Genomic DNA, 19,385 nt, shown 5'->3' with positions numbered 1-19,385 from the left:
GGGACACTCCACTCAGTACATCACCCAGCACCGATCCCTGGGACACCCCCCTCAGTACATCACCCAGCACCGATCCCTGGGACACCCCCCTCAGTACATCACCCAGCACCGATCCCTGGGACACCCCCCTCAGTACATCACCCAGCACCGATCCCTGGGACACCCCCCTCAGTACATCACCCAGCACCGATCCCTGGGACACTCCACTCAGTACATCACCCAGCACCGATCCCTGGGACACCCCCCTCAGTACATCTCCCAGCACCGATCCCTGGGACACTCCACTCAGTACATCTCCCAGCACCGATCCCTGGGACGCTCCACTCAGTACATCACCCAGCACCGATCCCTGGGACACTCCACTCAGTACATCACCCTGCACCGATCCCTGGGACACTCCACTCAGTACATCACCCAGCACTGATCACTGGGACACTCCACTCAGTACATCACCCAGCACCGATCCCTGGGACACTCCACTCAGTACATCACCTAGCACCGATCCCTGGGACACTCCACTCAGTACATCACCTAGCACCGATCCCTGGGACACTCCACTCAGTACATCTCCCAACACCGATCCCTGGGACACTCCACTCAGTACATCACCCAGCACCGATCCCTGGGACTCTCCACTCAGTACATCACCCAGCACCGATCTCCGGGACACTCCACTCAGTACATTACCCAGCACCGATCCCTGGGACACTCCACTCAGTACATCACCCAGCACCGATCCCTGGGACACTCCACTCAGTACATCACCCAGCACCGATCCCTTGGACACTCCACTCAGTACATCACCCAGCACCGATCCCTGGGACACTCCACTCAGTACATCACCCAGCACCGATCCCTGGGACACTCCACTCAGTACATCACCCAGCACCGATCCCCGGGACACTCCACTCAGTACATCACCCAGCCCCGATCCCTGGGACACTCCACTCAGTACATCACCCAGCACCGATCCCTGGGACACTCCACTCAGTACATCTCCCAGCACCGATCCCTGGGACATTCCAGTCAGTACATTTCCCAGCACCGATCCCTGGGACACTCCACTCAGTACATCACCTAGCACCGATCCCTGGGACACTCCACTCAGTACATCTCCCAACACCGATCCCTGGGACACTCCACTCAGTACATCACCCAGCACCGATCCCTGGGACTCTCCACTCAGTACATCGCCCAGCACCGATCTCCGGGACACTCCACTCAGTACATTACCCAGCACCGATCCCTGGGACACTCCACTCAGTACATCACCCAGCACCGATCCCTGGGACACTCCACTCAGTACATCACCCAGCACCGATCCCCGGGACACTCCACTCAGTACATCGCCCAGCACCGATCCCTGGGACACTCCACTCAGTACATTACCCAGCACCGATCCCTGGGACACTCCACTCAGTACATCACCCAGCACCGATCCCTGGGACACTCCACTCAGTACATTACCCAGCACCGATCCCTGGGACACTCCACTCAGTACATCACCCAGCACCGATCCCTGGGACTCTCCACTCAGTACATCACCCAGCACCGATCTCCGGGACACTCCACTCAGTACATTACCCAGCACCGATCCCTGGGACACTCCACTCAGTACATCACCCAGCACCGATCCCTGGGACACTCCACTCAGTACATCACCCAGCACCGATCCCCGGGACACTCCACTCAGTACATCACGCAGCACCGATCCCTGGGACACTCCACTCAGTACATCACCCAGCACCGATCCCTGGGACACTCCACTCAGTACATCACCCAGCACCGATCCCTGGGACATTCCAGTCAGTACATTTCCCAGCACCGATCCCTGGGACACTCCACTCAGTACATCACCTAGCACCGATCCCTGGGACACTCCACTCAGTACATCTCCCAACACCGATCCCTTGGACACTCCACTCAGTACATCACCCAGCACCGATCCCTGGGACACTCCACTCAGTACATCACCCAGCACCGATCCCTGGGACACTCCACTCAGTACATCACCCAGCACCGATCCCTGGGACACTCCACTCAGTACATCACCCAGCATCGATCCCTGGGACACTCCACTCAGTACATCACCCAGCACCGATCCCTGGGACACTCCACTCAGTACATCACCCAGCACCGATCCCTGGGACTCTCCACTCAGTACATCACCCAGCACCGATCTCCGGGACACTCCACTCAGTACATTACCCAGCACCGATCCCTGGGACACTCCACTCAGTACATCACCCAGCACCGATCCCTGGGACACTCCACTCAGTACATCACCCAGCACCGATCCCCGGGACACTCCACTCAGTACATCACCCAGCACCGATCTCCGGGACACTCCACTCAGTACATTACCCAGCACCGATCCCTGGGACACTCCACTCAGTACATCACCCAGCACCGATCCCTGGGACACTCCACTCAGTACATCACCCAGCACCGATCCCCGGGACACTCCACTCAGTACATCACCCCAGCACCGATCCCTGGGACACTCCACTCAGTACATCACCCAGCACCGATCCCTGGGACACCCCACTCAGTACATCTCCCAGCACCGATCCCTGGGACACTCCACTCAGTACATCACCCAGCACCGATCCCTGGGACACTGCACTCAGTACATCACCCAGCACCGATCCCTGGGACACTGCACTCAGTACATCACCCAGCACCGATCCCTGGGACACTGCACTCAGTACATCACCCAGCACCGATCCCTGGGACACTGCACTCAGTACATCACCCAGCACCGATCCCTGGGACACTGCACTCAGTACATCACCCAGCACCGATCCCTGGGACACTCCACTCAGTACATCACCCAGCACCGATCCCTGGGACACCCCACTCAGTACATCTCCCAGCACCGATCCCTGGGATACTCCACTCAGTACATCACCCAGCACCGATCCCTGGGACACTGCACTCAGTACATCACCCAGCACCGATCCCTGGGACACTCCACTCAGTACATCACCCAGCACCGATCCCTGGGACACTCCACTCAGTACATCACCCAGCACCGATCCCTGGGACACCCCACTCAGTACATCACCCAGCACCGATCCCTGGGACACGTCACTCAGTACATCACCCAGCACCGATCCCTGGGACACTCCACTCAGTACATCACCCAGCACCGATCCCTGGGACACTCCACTCAGTACATCACCCCAGCACCGATCCCCGGGACACTCCACTCAGTACATCTCCCAGCACCGATCCCTGGGACACTCCACTCAGTACATCTCCCAGCACCGATCCCTGGGACACTCCACTCAGTACATCGCCCAGCACCGATCCCTGGGACACTCCACTCAGTACATCACCCAGCACCGATCCCCGGGACACTCCACTCAGTACATCACCCAGCACCGATCCCTGGGACACTCCACTCAGTACATCACCCAGCACCGGTCCCTGGGACACTCCACTCAGTACATCACCCAGCACCGATCCCTGGGACACTCCACTCACTACATCACCCAGCACCGATCCCTGGGACACTCCACTCTGTACATCACCCAGCACCGATCCCTGGGACACTCCACTCAGTACATCACCCAGCACCGATCCCTGGGACACTCCACTCAGTACATCTCCCAGCACCGATCCCTGGGACACTCCACTCAGTACATCACCCAGCACCGATCCCTGGGACACTCCACTCAGTACATCACCCAGCACCGATCCCTGGGACACCCCACTCAGTACATCACCCAGCACCGATCCCTGGGACACTCCACTCAGTACATCACCCAGCACCGATCCCTGGGACACTCCACTCAGTACATCTCCCAGCACCGATCCCTGGGACACTCCACTCAGTACATCACCCAGCACCGATCCCTGGGACACTCCACTCAGTACATTACCCAGCACCGATCCCTGGGACACTCCACTCAGTACATCACCCAGCACCGATCCCTGGGACACTCCACTCAGTACATCACCCAGCACCGATCCCCGGGACACTCCACTCAGTACATCACGCAGCACCGATCCCTGGGACACTCCACTCAGTACATCACCCAGCACCGATCCCTGGGACACTCCACTCAGTACATCACCCAGCACCGATCCCTGGGACATTCCAGTCAGTACATTTCCCAGCACCGATCCCTGGGACACTCCACTCAGTACATCACCTAGCACCGATCCCTGGGACACTCCACTCAGTACATCTCCCAACACCGATCCCTTGGACACTCCACTCAGTACATCACCCAGCACCGATCCCTGGGACACTCCACTCAGTACATCACCCAGCACCGATCCCTGGGACACTCCACTCAGTACATCACCCAGCACCGATCCCTGGGACACTCCACTCAGTACATCACCCAGCATCGATCCCTGGGACACTCCACTCAGTACATCACCCAGCACCGATCCCTGGGACACTCCACTCAGTACATCACCCAGCACCGATCCCTGGGACTCTCCACTCAGTACATCACCCAGCACCGATCTCCGGGACACTCCACTCAGTACATTACCCAGCACCGATCCCTGGGACACTCCACTCAGTACATCACCCAGCACCGATCCCTGGGACACTCCACTCAGTACATCACCCAGCACCGATCCCCGGGACACTCCACTCAGTACATCACCCAGCACCGATCTCCGGGACACTCCACTCAGTACATTACCCAGCACCGATCCCTGGGACACTCCACTCAGTACATCACCCAGCACCGATCCCTGGGACACTCCACTCAGTACATCACCCAGCACCGATCCCCGGGACACTCCACTCAGTACATCACCCCAGCACCGATCCCTGGGACACTCCACTCAGTACATCACCCAGCACCGATCCCTGGGACACCCCACTCAGTACATCTCCCAGCACCGATCCCTGGGACACTCCACTCAGTACATCACCCAGCACCGATCCCTGGGACACTGCACTCAGTACATCACCCAGCACCGATCCCTGGGACACTGCACTCAGTACATCACCCAGCACCGATCCCTGGGACACTGCACTCAGTACATCACCCAGCACCGATCCCTGGGACACTGCACTCAGTACATCACCCAGCACCGATCCCTGGGACACTGCACTCAGTACATCACCCAGCACCGATCCCTGGGACACTCCACTCAGTACATCACCCAGCACCGATCCCTGGGACACCCCACTCAGTACATCTCCCAGCACCGATCCCTGGGATACTCCACTCAGTACATCACCCAGCACCGATCCCTGGGACACTGCACTCAGTACATCACCCAGCACCGATCCCTGGGACACTCCACTCAGTACATCACCCAGCACCGATCCCTGGGACACTCCACTCAGTACATCACCCAGCACCGATCCCTGGGACACCCCACTCAGTACATCACCCAGCACCGATCCCTGGGACACGTCACTCAGTACATCACCCAGCACCGATCCCTGGGACACTCCACTCAGTACATCACCCAGCACCGATCCCTGGGACACTCCACTCAGTACATCACCCCAGCACCGATCCCCGGGACACTCCACTCAGTACATCTCCCAGCACCGATCCCTGGGACACTCCACTCAGTACATCTCCCAGCACCGATCCCTGGGACACTCCACTCAGTACATCGCCCAGCACCGATCCCTGGGACACTCCACTCAGTACATCACCCAGCACCGATCCCCGGGACACTCCACTCAGTACATCACCCAGCACCGATCCCTGGGACACTCCACTCAGTACATCACCCAGCACCGGTCCCTGGGACACTCCACTCAGTACATCACCCAGCACCGATCCCTGGGACACTCCACTCACTACATCACCCAGCACCGATCCCTGGGACACTCCACTCTGTACATCACCCAGCACCGATCCCTGGGACACTCCACTCAGTACATCACCCAGCACCGATCCCTGGGACACTCCACTCAGTACATCTCCCAGCACCGATCCCTGGGACACTCCACTCAGTACATCACCCAGCACCGATCCCTGGGACACTCCACTCAGTACATCACCCAGCACCGATCCCTGGGACACCCCACTCAGTACATCACCCAGCACCGATCCCTGGGACACTCCACTCAGTACATCACCCAGCACCGATCCCTGGGACACTCCACTCAGTACATCTCCCAGCACCGATCCCTGGGACACTCCACTCAGTACATCACCCAGCACCGATCCCTGGGACACTGTACTCAGTACATCTCCCAGCACCGATCCCTGGGACACTCCACTCAGTACATCACCCAGCACCGATCCCTGGGACACTCCACTCAGTACATCACCCAGCACCGATCCCCGGGACACTCCACTCAGTACATCACCCAGCACCGATCCCTGGGACACTCCACTCAGTGCATCACCCAGCACCGATCCCTGGGACACGCCACTCAGTACATCACCCAGCACCGATCCCAGGGACACTCCACTCAGTGCATCACCCAGCACCGATCCCTGGGACACGCCACTCAGTACATCTCCCCAGCACCGATCCCTGGGACACTCCACTCAGTACATCACCCAGCACCGATCCCTGGGACACTCCACTCAGTGCATCACCCAGCACCGATCCCTGGGACACTCCACTCAGTGCATCTCCCAGCTCCGATCCCTGGGACACTCCACTCAGTACATCACCCAGCACCGATCCCAGGGACACTCCACTCAGTACATCTCCCAGCACCGATCCCCGGGACACTCCACTCAGTACATCTCCCAGCACCGATCCCTGGGACACTCCACTCAGTACATCACCCAGCACCGATCCCTGGGACACTCCACTCAGTACATCACCCAGCACTGATCCCTGGGACACTCCACACAGTACATCACTCAGCACCGATCTCCGGGACACTCCACTCAGTACATCACCCAGCACCGATCCCTGGGACACTCCACTCAGTACATCACCCAGCACCGATCCCTGGGACACTCCACTCAGTATATCTCCCAGCATCGATCCCTGGGACACTCCACTCAGTACATCACCCAGCACCGATCCCCGGGACACTCCACTGAGTACATCACCCAGCACCGATCACTGGGACACTCCACTCAGTACATCACCCAGCACCGATCCCTGGGACACTCCACTCAGTACATCACCCAGCACCGATCCCTGGGACACTCCACTCAGTACATCACCCAGCAGCGATCCCTGGGACACTCCACTCAGTACATCACCCAGCACCGATCCCTGGGAGACTCCACTCAGTACATCACCCAGCACCGATCCCTGGGACACTCCACTCAGTACATCACCCAGCACCGATCCCTGGGACACTCCACTCAGTACATCACCCAGCACCGATCCCCGGGACACTCCACTCAGTACATCACCCAGCACCGATCCCCGGGACACTCCACTCAGTACATCACCCAGCACCGATCCCTGGGACACTCCACTCAGTACATCACCCAGCACCGATCCCTGGGACACTCCACTCAGTACATCACCCAGCACCGATCCCTGGGACACCCCACTCAGTACATCACCCAGCACCGATCCCTGGGACACGTCACTCAGTACATCACCCAGCACCGATCCCTGGGACACTCCACTCAGTACATCACCCAGCACCGATCCCTGGGACACTCCACTCAGTACATCACCCCAGCACCGATCCCCGGGACACTCCACTCAGTACATCTCCCAGCACCGATCCCTGGGACACTCCACTCAGTACATCTCCCAGCACCGATCCCTGGGACACTCCACTCAGTACATCGCCCAGCACCGATCCCTGGGACACTCCACTCAGTACATCACCCAGCACCGATCCCCGGGACACTCCACTCAGTACATCACCCAGCACCGATCCCTGGGACACTCCACTCAGTACATCACCCAGCACCGATCCCTGGGACACTCCACTCAGTACATCACCCAGCACCGATCCCTGGGACACTCCACTCAGTACATCTCCCAGCACCGATCCCTGGGACACCCGACTCAGTGCATCACCCAGCACCGATCCCTGGGACACTCCACTCTGTACATCACCCAGCACCGATCCCTGGGACACTCCACTCAGTACATCACCCAGCACCGATCCCTGGGACACTCCACTCAGTACATCTCCCAGCACCGATCCCTGGGACACTCCACTCAGTACATCACCCAGCACCGATCCCTGGGACACTCCACTCAGTACATCACCCAGCACCGATCCCTGGGACACCCCACTCAGTACATCACCCAGCACCGATCCCTGGGACACTCCACTCAGTACATCACCCAGCACCGATCCCTGGGACACTCCACTCAGTACATCTCCCAGCACCGATCCCTGGGACACTCCACTCAGTACATCACCCAGCACCGATCCCTGGGACACTGTACTCAGTACATCTCCCAGCACCGATCCCTGGGACACTCCACTCAGTACATCACCCAGCACCGATCCCTGGGACACTCCACTCAGTACATCACCCAGCACCGATCCCCGGGACACTCCACTCAGTACATCACCCAGCACCGATCCCTGGGACACTCCACTCAGTGCATCACCCAGCACCGATCCCTGGGACACGCCACTCAGTACATCACCCAGCACCGATCCCAGGGACACTCCACTCAGTGCATCACCCAGCACCGATCCCTGGGACACGCCACTCAGTACATCTCCCCAGCACCGATCCCTGGGACACTCCACTCAGTACATCACCCAGCACCGATCCCTGGGACACTCCACTCAGTGCATCACCCAGCACCGATCCCTGGGACACTCCACTCAGTGCATCTCCCAGCTCCGATCCCTGGGACACTCCACTCAGTACATCACCCAGCACCGATCCCAGGGACACTCCACTCAGTACATCTCCCAGCACCGATCCCCGGGACACTCCACTCAGTACATCTCCCAGCACCGATCCCTGGGACACTCCACTCAGTACATCACCCAGCACCGATCCCTGGGACACTCCACTCAGTACATCACCCAGCACTGATCCCTGGGACACTCCACACAGTACATCACCCAGCACCGATCTCCGGGACACTCCACTCAGTACATCACCCAGCACCGATCCCTGGGACACTCCACTCAGTACATCACCCAGCACCGATCCCTGGGACACTCCACTCAGTATATCTCCCAGCATCGATCCCTGGGACACTCCACTCAGTACATCACCCAGCACCGATCCCCGGGACACTCCACTGAGTACATCACCCAGCACCGATCACTGGGACACTCCACTCAGTACATCACCCAGCACCGATCCCTGGGACACTCCACTCAGTACATCACCCAGCACCGATCCCTGGGACACTCCACTCAGTACATCACCCAGCAGCGATCCCTGGGACACTCCACTCAGTACATCACCCAGCACCGATCCCTGGGACACTCCACTCAGTACATCACCCAGCACCGATCCCTGGGACACTCCACTCAGTACATCACCCAGCACCGATCCCTGGGACACTCCACTCAGTACATCACCCAGCACCGATCCCCGGGACACTCCACTCAGTACATCACCCAGCACCGATCCCCGGGACACTCCACTCAGTACATCACCCAGCACCGATCCCTGGGACACTCCACTCAGTACATCACCCAGCACCGATCCCCGGGACACTCCACTCAGTACATCACCCAGCACCGATCCCCGGGACACTCCACTCAGTACATCGCCCAGCACCGATCCCTGGGACACTCCACTCAGTACATCACCCAGCACCGATCCCTGGGACACTCCACTCAGTACATCGCCCAGCACCGATCCCTGGGACACTCCGCTCAGTACATCACCCAGCACCGATCCCTGGGACACTCCACTCAGTACATCACCCAGCACCGATCCCTGGGACACTCCACTCAGCACATCACCCAGCACCGATCCCTGGGACACCCCACTCGGTACATCTCCCCAGCCAGACATCACTCCTTTATGTAGTATGTGTTGTTTACTCTCTTTCATCCAGTTCTTTATCCTCCTCTAAGTTTTACCTGCGGTACCCATTGCCTTAAGCTTGAGTAGCAGGCTTTCAAGCGGTGTACCTAAGGACACTGGGACTCCGCTGAGGAGGGGTGTTAGTTAAGTATGCCTCATACTGCACCGTGGGTCTGCTGCAGGTTGCTTGATTACATGAGAGGACTGGGAGGGATTTCCTAGAGATATATTGCCTTCCTCGGGAGTTCACATAACTCGCACAAGTTTGCTCCGCGCTTACAAATCACTGGTAATGCTAACGAGTAGATTGGGTAAGCACTTATGGGCCTGAGATTCTTTTATCATCCTGCTTGTGTCAGTTTGGCTCAGTTGGGAGCACTCTTGCCTCGGAGTCTCAGCGCTGCATCGATCAGCCTTGATTGTGTGCTGAAAGTGAGAGTGCTACTAACTGAGCCAAGCTGACAAGAGGTTGGTGGAAGTCCGCCAATTACCATGAGACTTCAGTTTTCACAGGTCTTCCTATCTCTTCATACTGTCACCTGAGCTCCTGCTTATTTTACCAATGTACAAAATTGATGGGTTAGAGGAGGACCACTTGGTCCAACAAGTCTGTCCCACACCATGGTGGACGGAGCATCATGGCTAAACACTTCTTCCCTCTCCCGACCTTCCCCCCCTACTGACCCCTCACCCGCTCCTCCCCGCCTCACACCCATCCCCGCAGCCATGTCATCTCCCGGGAGAGGCAAGAAAACAGAGGAAAAAAAACCTCAGGGCCAATAAGAGAAAAAGTACTCTGTAAAGTTCCTCTTCAACCCCCCTCAGGCGATCGAGCCACTAGGTCAATGACAAAGCCCTAGATTTATCCGCCAGGACCACTCAAGAAGCTCGACGCCATCCAGGACAAAGCAGCCCATCCACCATCTTAAACATTCACTCCCTCCACCACCAGGGTACCGTGGCTGCAGTGTGTACCATCTACAAGATGCACTGCAGCAACTCTCCAAGGCTTCTTCAGCAGCACCTCCCAAACCTGCGACCTCTTCCACCTAGATGGACAAGGGCAGCAAGCGCATGGGAACACCACCACCTCCAAGTTCCCCTCCAAGTCACACACCATCCTGACTCAGAAGTATATTGGCCGATCCTTCATCGTCGCTGGGTCAAAATCCTGGAACTCCCTCCCTAACAGCACTGTGGGAGCACCTTCACCACACGGACTGCAGCGGTTCAAGAAGGCAGCTCACCACCACCTTCTCAAGGGCCATTAGGAATGGGCAGTAAATGTTGGTCTTGCCAGCCCGTATGCCATGAATGAATTAAAAAAAACCTTTGGTCCCTTTGTGCTGCATATTTCAAGTTAGACTATCTCGTTGGGAAGCTTACTAATGGATTTAATTCCTTACCCTCCCAGGTGACCCTGCCACATAGATCTACAACACCTCCTTTCATCTCTAGTCAGTCCTTTCAGAGCATTCTTAAACGTTTGTATGTTGTACTTGTCTCCATCAATGGGGTTAACTATGCTCCTGAGATACCGATTGCCTCAAGTTCAGTCCTGATGAGTGACATGAGCTCTCTCTCAGCTTCTTACATACCAGACGCAGCGAGCATGTCCACTGGCCCACCTGCTGTTTGCCCTGAGATACCTGAATCTGCCCAGAGCTTATCAGAAGTCACCGAGTCACCGCAGAGTCATGTCACGACTGAGCTGAAATACTGGTGGAAAATAACCGCAAACAGCTCTGCCAATCTCACCTGCACCAACAGACAGAGAGAGACGGCAGATAAACAAGGATGATACCAGAACCGATCAGGAAAGATTGAACAAGCTGGGGCTCTTTGCTCTAGAAAAGGGAAGGCTGAGGGGTGCTCTGATCGAGGTTTTTAAGATTATGAAAGGGGTTCGATAGGACTGACGTAGAGAAGATGTTTCCACTTGCGGGTGAGTCCAGAACTAGGGGCCATAAATATAATTAATAAATCCAATAAGGAATTCAGGATAAACGTCTTTACCCAGAGAGCGGTGAGAATGTGGAACTCGCTACCACAGGGAGTGGTTGAGGCGAATCGCACAGATGCATTTAAGGGGAAGCTAGATAAACATGGGGGGGAAAGGAATAGAAGGTTGTGCTGATAGGGTTGGATGATGTATGGTGGGAGGAACATAAAAAACATAAGAAATAGGAGCAGGAGTCGGCCATTCTGCCCCTCGGGCCTGCTCCGCCATTCAATAAGGTCATGGCTGATCTTCTATCTCAACAACGAGGAGGCTCGTGTGGAGCATGGACCAGTTGGGCCGAATGGCCTGTTTCTGTTCTGTAAATTCTATGTAATTCTAATGTGAGATGGTGGAATCTGATGCGTTTCTTCCTTTGCAGTTGGTAGGGGAGATGTATGCAGTGGTGGAAGCCCAAATCTCCAGGGGGTTCCAGGTTCTGCTCAGAGAGAACGAGGAGCAGAAACAGCAACTGGAGAAGAAGATCCGTCCCGACTTCAATCAAATCCTCGCTTCCAAGAAGCAGGTCGTGAAGAAAATCCAAGGTACGAGCCATTTTGAATCCTTCTGTGACGGTGAGATTGGAGAGAGGGTTGAGTTCAAACACACCTGAAACTCAACAGCAGTTAACTCTTTGCACACACTGACCTCTGGTCAGGCTGCACCTCGTGTTATGCAAACATAGAAACAGGAGGAGGCCATTCAGTCCCTCGAGCCATTCAATCAGATGATCTGTACCTCAATCCCATTTCAAAACCACAGGAAAAGAACAGGAATAAATCTGGGGGTCTCAATGTACAGGGAGTGTCTCTGGGGGTCTCATTGTACAGGGAGTGTCTCTGGGGGTCTCATTGTACAGGGAGTGTCTCGGGGGGTCTCATTGTACAGGGAGTGTCCCTGGGGGTCTCATTGTACAGGGAGTGTCTCGGTGGGGTCTCATTGTACAGGGAGTGTCTCGGGGGGTCTCATTGTACAAGGACTGTCTCTGAGGGTCTCATTGTACAGGGAGTGTCTCTGAGGGTCTCATTGTACAGGGAGTGTCTCTGAGGGTCTCATTGTACAGGGAGTGTCTCTGGGGGTCTCATTGTACAGGGAGTGTCTCTGGGGGTCTCATTGTACAGGGAGTGTCTCTGAGGGTCTCATTGTACAAGGAGTGTCTCTGGGGGTCTCATTGTACAGGGAGCGTCTCTGAGGGTCTCATTGTACAGGGAGTGTCTCTGAGGGTCTCATTGTACAGGGAGTGCCTCTGGGGGTCTCATTGTACAGGGAGCGTCTCTGAGGGTCTCATTGTACAGGGAGTGTCTCTGAGGGTCTCATTGTACAGGGAGTGTCTCTGGGGGTCTCATTGTACAGGGAGAGTCTCTGAGGGTCTCATTGTACAGGGAGTGTCTCTGGGGTCTCATTGTACGGGGAGCGTCTCTGAGGGTCTCATTGTACAGGGAGTGTCTCTGGGGGTCTCATTGTACGGGGAGCGTCTCTGAGGGTCTCATTGTACAGGGAGTGTCTCGGGGGGTCTCACTGTACAGGGAGTGTCTCTGGGGGTCTCATTGTACAGGGAGTGTCTCTGGGTCTCATTGTACAGGGAGTGTCTCTGAGGGTCTCATTGTACAGGGAGTGTCTCTGAGGGTCTCATTGTACAGGAAGTGTCTCTGAGGGTCTCATTGTGTAGGGAGTGTTTCTGAGGGTCTCATTGTACAGGGAGTGTCTCTGGGGGTCTCATTGTACAGGGAGTGTCTCTGGGGGTCTCATTGTACAGGGAGTGTCTCGGGGGGTCTCATTGTACAGGGAGTGTCTCTGGGGGTCTCATTGTACAGGGAGTGTCTCTGGGGGTCTCATTGCACGGGGAGTGTCTCTGAGGGTCTCATTGTACAGGGAGTGTCTCTGGGGGTCTCATTGTACAGGGAGTGTCTCGGGGGGTCTCATTGTACAGGGAGTGTCTCTGGGGGTCTCATTGTACAGGGGGTGTCTCGGGGGGTCTCATTGTACAGGGAGAGTCTCTGAGGGTCTCATTGTACAGGGAGAGTCTCTGAGGGTCTCATTGTACAGGGAGTGTCTCGGGGGGTCTCATTGTACAGGGATTGTCTCGGGGGGTCTCATTGTACAGTGAGTGTCTCTGAGGGTCTCATTGTACAGGGAGTATCTCTGGGGGTCTCATTGTACAGGGAGTGTCTCTGAGGGTCTCATTGTACAGGGAGTGTCTCTGGGGGTCTCATTGTACAGGGAGTGGCTCTGGGGGTCTCATTGTACAGGGAGAGTCTCTGAGGGTCTCATTCTACAGGGAGTGTCTCTGAGGGTCTCAATGTACAGGGAGTGTCTCTGAGGGTCTCATTGTACAGGGAGTGTCTCTGAGGTTCTCATTGTCCAAGGAGTGTCTCTGGCGGTCTCATTTTACAGGGAGTGTTTCTGAGGGTCTCAGTGTACAGGGAGTATCTCGGGGGGTCTCATTGTACAGGGAGTGTCTCTGAGGGTCTCATTGTACAGGGAGTGTCTCTGAGGGTCTCATTGTACAGGGAGTGTCTCTGGGGGTCTCATTGTACAGGGAGTGCCTCTGAGGGTCTCAGTGTACAGGGAGTATCTCGGGGGGTCTCATTGTACAGGGAGTGTCTCGAGGGGTCTCATTGTACAGGGAGTGTCTCTGAGGGTCTCATTGTACAGGGAGTGTCTCTGAGGGTCTCATTGTACAGGGAGCGTCTCTGGGGGTTTCATTGTACAGGGAGTGTCTCTGAGGGTCTCATTGTACAGGGAGTGTCTCTGGGGGTCTCATTGTACAGGGAGTGTCTCGGGGGGTCTCATTGTACAGGGAGTGTCTCTGAGGGTCTCAGTGTACAGGGAGTGTCTCGGGGGGTCTCATTGTACAGGGAGTGTCTCGGGGGGTCTCATTGTACAGGGAGTGTCTCTGAGGGTCTCATTGTACAGGGAGTGTCTCTGAGGGTGTCATTGTACAGGGAGTGTCTCTGGGGGTCTCATTGTACAGGGAGTGTCTCTGAGGGTCTCATTGTACAGGGAGTGTCTCGGGGGGTCTCATTGTACAGGGAGTGTCTCTGAGGGTCTCATTGTACAGGGAGTGTCTCTGATAGTCTCATTGTACAGGGAGTGCCTACATGCGGAATTCTGTAAAAGTATCCTCCGGACTCAAAGGAAAACAGTAAACAACGCATGCAGGGCGGAACTAGGCCAATACCCATTAATAATCACTATCCAAAAAAGAGCCACCAAATTTTGGAATCACCTACAAATGAGCAACCCCCAATGCTATCACTACGACGCCCTGAAATGCCAAGAGCTGACCATAAAGAAGAATACCCTCAGTCAACTAGTCCTGGGACTCAATAAAGTAACTAATAACAATACTAACAATAACCAGCCCCAGGACAGTGACAGGGTAACACAAAGAATTCGACCCAACACAATCGTCGCTAAGCAAAAAGAAAAATATCTGTCATATTGGGCAGAAACAACAAAAACCCAAAGCAAACTCAATTGCTACTTGGCCCTAAACAGACAATACAACATAGCTGATTACCTGACCATGGTAAAGGATAACAAACTGAGAAGAACCTTGACAAGGTACAGACTTAGCGAACATAGCCTAGCGATCGAAAAAGGCAGACACAGGCAGACCAGGCTGCCAAGAGAAGACAGGATATGCTCTCACTGCAGTCAGGGAGTAGTTGAGACAGAGATGCACTTCCTCACAGCCTGTGGAAAATATCAGGGCATCAGAGAGAATTTCTATCAAAAATTCTCACAAATATGCCCTGAATTCAGAAATCTGACTGACAACCAAAAACTCCCATTCCTACTGGGGGAGGAGAGAAGCTGTGTAACACTGGCGGCACACTATGTTACAGCTTGCCATGAACAGAGGGACAACCAGTAAACTAAGACAAGAGTATATATAAACAAGGCGAAAATATATTTATAAACTCAGGGATATACCTGTTTATACACTGTATGAATGGAACCGCGTTTATGTGTTCAACCATAAATGTATTTTGATGCTTTGGCAACATAAGATGTACCTTATCATGCCAATAAAGCGATTTGTATTGTATTGTATTGTATTGTCTCTGAGGGTCTCATTGTACGGGGAGTGTCTCTGAGGGTCTCATTGTACAGGGAGTGTCTCTGAGGGTCTCATTGTACAGGGAGTGTCTCTGAGGGTCTCATTGTACGTGGAGTGTCTCTGGGGGTCTCATTGTACAGGGAGTGTCTCTGGGGGTCTCATTGTACAGGGAGTGTCTCTGGGGGTCTCATTGTACAGGGAGAGTCTCTGAGGGTCTCATTGTACAGGGAGTGTCTCTGAGGGTCTCATTGTACAGGGATTGTCTCTGAGGGTCCCATTGTACAGGGAGTGTCTCTGGGGGTCTCATTGTACAGGGAGTGTCTCGGGGGGTCTCATTGTACAGGGAGTGTCTCTGAGGGTCTCATTGTACAGGGAGTGTCTCTGGGGGTCTCATTGTACAGGGAGTGTCTCGGGGGGTCTCATTGTACAGGGAGTGTCTCTGAGGGTCTCATTGTACAGGGATTGTCTCGGGGGGTCTCATTGTACAGGGAGTGTCTCTGAGGGTCTCATTGTACAGGAAGTGTCTCTGAGGGTCTCATTGTACCGGGAGTGTCTCTGGGGGTCTCATTGTACAGGGAGTGTCTCTGAGAGTCTCGTTGTACAGGGAGTGTCTCTGAGGGTCTCATTGTACAGGGAGTGTCTCTGAGGGTCTCATTGTACAGGGAGTGTCTCTGGGGGTCTCATTGTACAGGGAGTGTCTCTGAGGGTCTCATTGTACAGGAAGTGTCTCTGAGAGTCTCATTGTACAGGGAGTGTCTCTGAGGGTCTCATTGTACAGGGAGTGTCTCTGAGGGTCTCATTGTACAGGGAGTGTCTCTGAGGGTCTCATGGTACAGGGAGTGTCTCTGAGAGTCTCGTTGTACAGGGAGTGTCTCTGAGGGTCTCATTGTACAGGGAGTGTCTCTGAGGGTCTCATGGTACAGGGAGTGTCTCTGGGGGTCTCATTGTACAGGGAGTGTCTCTGAGGGTCTCATTGTACAGGAAGTGTCTCTGAGAGTCTCATTGTACAGGGAGTGTCTCTGAGGGTCTCATTGTACAGGGAGTGTCTCTGGGGTCTCATTGTACAGGGAGTGTCTCTGAGGGTCTCATTGTACAGGAAGTGTCTCTGAGGGTCTCATTGTACAGGGAGTGTCTGGGGGTCTCATTGTACAGGGAGTGTCTCTGAGGGTCTCATTATACAGGGACTGTCTCTGAGGGTCTCATTGTACAGGGAGCGTCTCGGGGGGTCTCATTCTACAGGGAGTGTCTCTGGGGGTCTCATTGTACAGGGAGTGTCTCTGAGGGTCTCAGTGTACAGGGAGTGTCTCTGAGGGTCTCATTGTACAGGGAGTGTCTCGGGGGGTCTCATTGTACAGGGAGTTTCTCTGAGGGTCTCATTGTACAGGGAGTGTCTCTGAGGGTCTCATTGTACAGGGAGTGTCTCGGGCGGTCTCATTGTACAGGGAGTGTCTCGGGGAGTCTCATTGTACAGGGAGTGTCTCTGAAGGTCTCATTGTACAGGGAGTGTCTCTGCGAGTCTCATTGTATAGGGAGTGACTCTGAGGGTCTCAGTGTACAGGGAGTGTCTCGGGGGGTCTCATTGTACAGGGAGTGTCTCTGAGGGTCTCATTGTACAGGGAGTGTCTCTGAGGGTCTCATTGTACAGGGAGTGTCTCTGGGGGTCTCATTGTACAGGGAGTGTCTCTGGGGGTCTCATTGTACAGGGAGTGTCTCTGAGGGTCTCACAAATATCAGGGCATCAGAGAGAATTTCTACCAAAAATTCTCACAAATATGCCCTGAATTCAGAAATCTGACTGACAACCAAAAACTCCCATTCCTACTGGGGGAGGAGAGAAGCTGTGTAACACTGGCGGCACACTATGTTACAGCTTCCCATGAACAGAGGGACAACCAGCAAACTAAGACAAGAGTATATATAAACAAGGCGAATATATATTTATAAACTCAGGGATATACTTGTTTATACACTGTATGAATGGAACCGCGTTTATGTGTTCAACCATAAATGTATTTTGATGCTTTGGCAACATAAGATGTACCTTATCATGCCAATAAAGCGATTTGTATTGTATTATTATTGTATTGTATTGTCTCTGAGGGTCTCATTGTACAGGGAGTGTCTCTGAGGGTCTCATTGTGCAGGGAGTGTCTCTGGGGTCTCATTGTACGGGGAGCATCTCTGAGGGTCTCATTGTACAGGGAGTGTCTTTGGGGGTCTCATTGTACAGTGAGTGTCTCTGAGGGTCCCATTGTACAGGGAGTGTCTCTGAGGGTCTCATTGTACATGGAGTGTCTCTGGGGGTCTCATTGTACAGGGAGCGTCTCTGGGGGTCTCATTGTACAGGGAGTGTCTCTGGGGGTCTCATTGTACAGGGAGTGTCTCTGAGGGTCTCATTGTACAGGGAGTGTCTCTGGGGGTCTCATTGTACAGGGAGTGTCTCTGAGGGTCTCATTGTACAGGGAGTGTCTCTGAGGGTCTCATTGTACAGGGAGTGTCTCTGGGGGTCTCATTGTACAGGGAGTGTCTCTAAGGGTCTCATTGTACAGGGAGTGTCTCTGGGGGTCTCATTGTACAGGGAGTGTCTCTGAGGGTCTCAGTGTACAGGGAGTGTCTCGGGGGGTCTCATTGTACAGGGAGTGTCTCTGAGGGTCTCATTGTACAGGGAGTGTCTCTGGGGGTCTCAATGTACAGGGAGTGTCTCTGGGGGTCTCATTGTACAGGGAGTGTCTCGGGGGGTCTCATTGTACAGGGAGTGTCCCTGGGGGTCTCATTGTACAGGAAGTGTCTCTGAGGGTCTCATTGTACAGGGAGTGTCTCTGAGAGTCTCATTGTACAGGGAGTGTCTCTGAGGGTCTCATTGTACAGGGAGTGTCTCTGGGGGTCTCATTGTACAGGGAGTGTCTCGGGGGGTCTCATTCTACAGGGAGTGTCTCTGGGGGTCTCATTGTACAAGGACTGTCTCTGAGGGTCTCATTGTACAGGGAGTGTCTCTGAGGGTCTCATTGTACAGGGAGTGTCTCTGAGGGTCTCATTGTACAGGGAGTGTCTCTAAGGGTCTCATTGTACAGGGAGTGTCTCTGGGGGTCTCAATGTACAGGGAGTGTCTCTGGGGGTCTCATTGTACAGGGAGTGTCTCGGGGGGTCTCATTGTACAGGGAGTGTCCCTGGGGGTCTCATTGTACAGGGAGTGTCTCGGTGGGGTCTCATTGTACAGGGAGTGTCTCGGGGGGTCTCATTGTACAGGGAGTGTCTCTGAGGGTCTCATTCTACAGGGAGTGTCTCTGGGGGTCTCATTGTACAAGGACTGTCTCTGAGGGTCTCATTGTACAGGGAGTGTCTCTGAGGGTCTCATTGTACAGGGAGTGTCTCTGAGAGTCTCATTGTACAGGGAGTGTCTCTGAGGGTCTCATTGTACAGGGAGTGTCTCTGGGGG

At 54.9% G+C, this 19,385-nt stretch overlaps 1 pseudogene across 1 annotated transcript in view; it reads left to right on the top strand.

Annotated features, from left to right (window-relative positions):
• The window catches only part of LOC147097595 (protein Niban 1-like), a 149,219-nt pseudogene that overhangs the window by 88,039 nt on the left and 41,795 nt on the right, over positions 1–19,385 (top strand). The window contains exon 8 of the transcript XR_015074314.1: positions 12,266–12,428. The product of XR_015074314.1 is annotated as a protein Niban 1-like (transcript). The remainder of the gene's footprint in view (positions 1–12,265; positions 12,429–19,385) is intronic.

Source organism: Somniosus microcephalus, chromosome 31, assembly GCF_052327205.1.
Source record: "Somniosus microcephalus isolate GS21.2 chromosome 31, FLI_Smic_1.0, whole genome shotgun sequence".
NCBI lineage: Eukaryota > Metazoa > Chordata > Chondrichthyes > Squaliformes > Somniosidae > Somniosus > Somniosus microcephalus.
The sequence above is the reverse complement of the archived record's forward strand: the minus strand, read 5'-3'. Positions and strand labels throughout refer to the sequence as shown.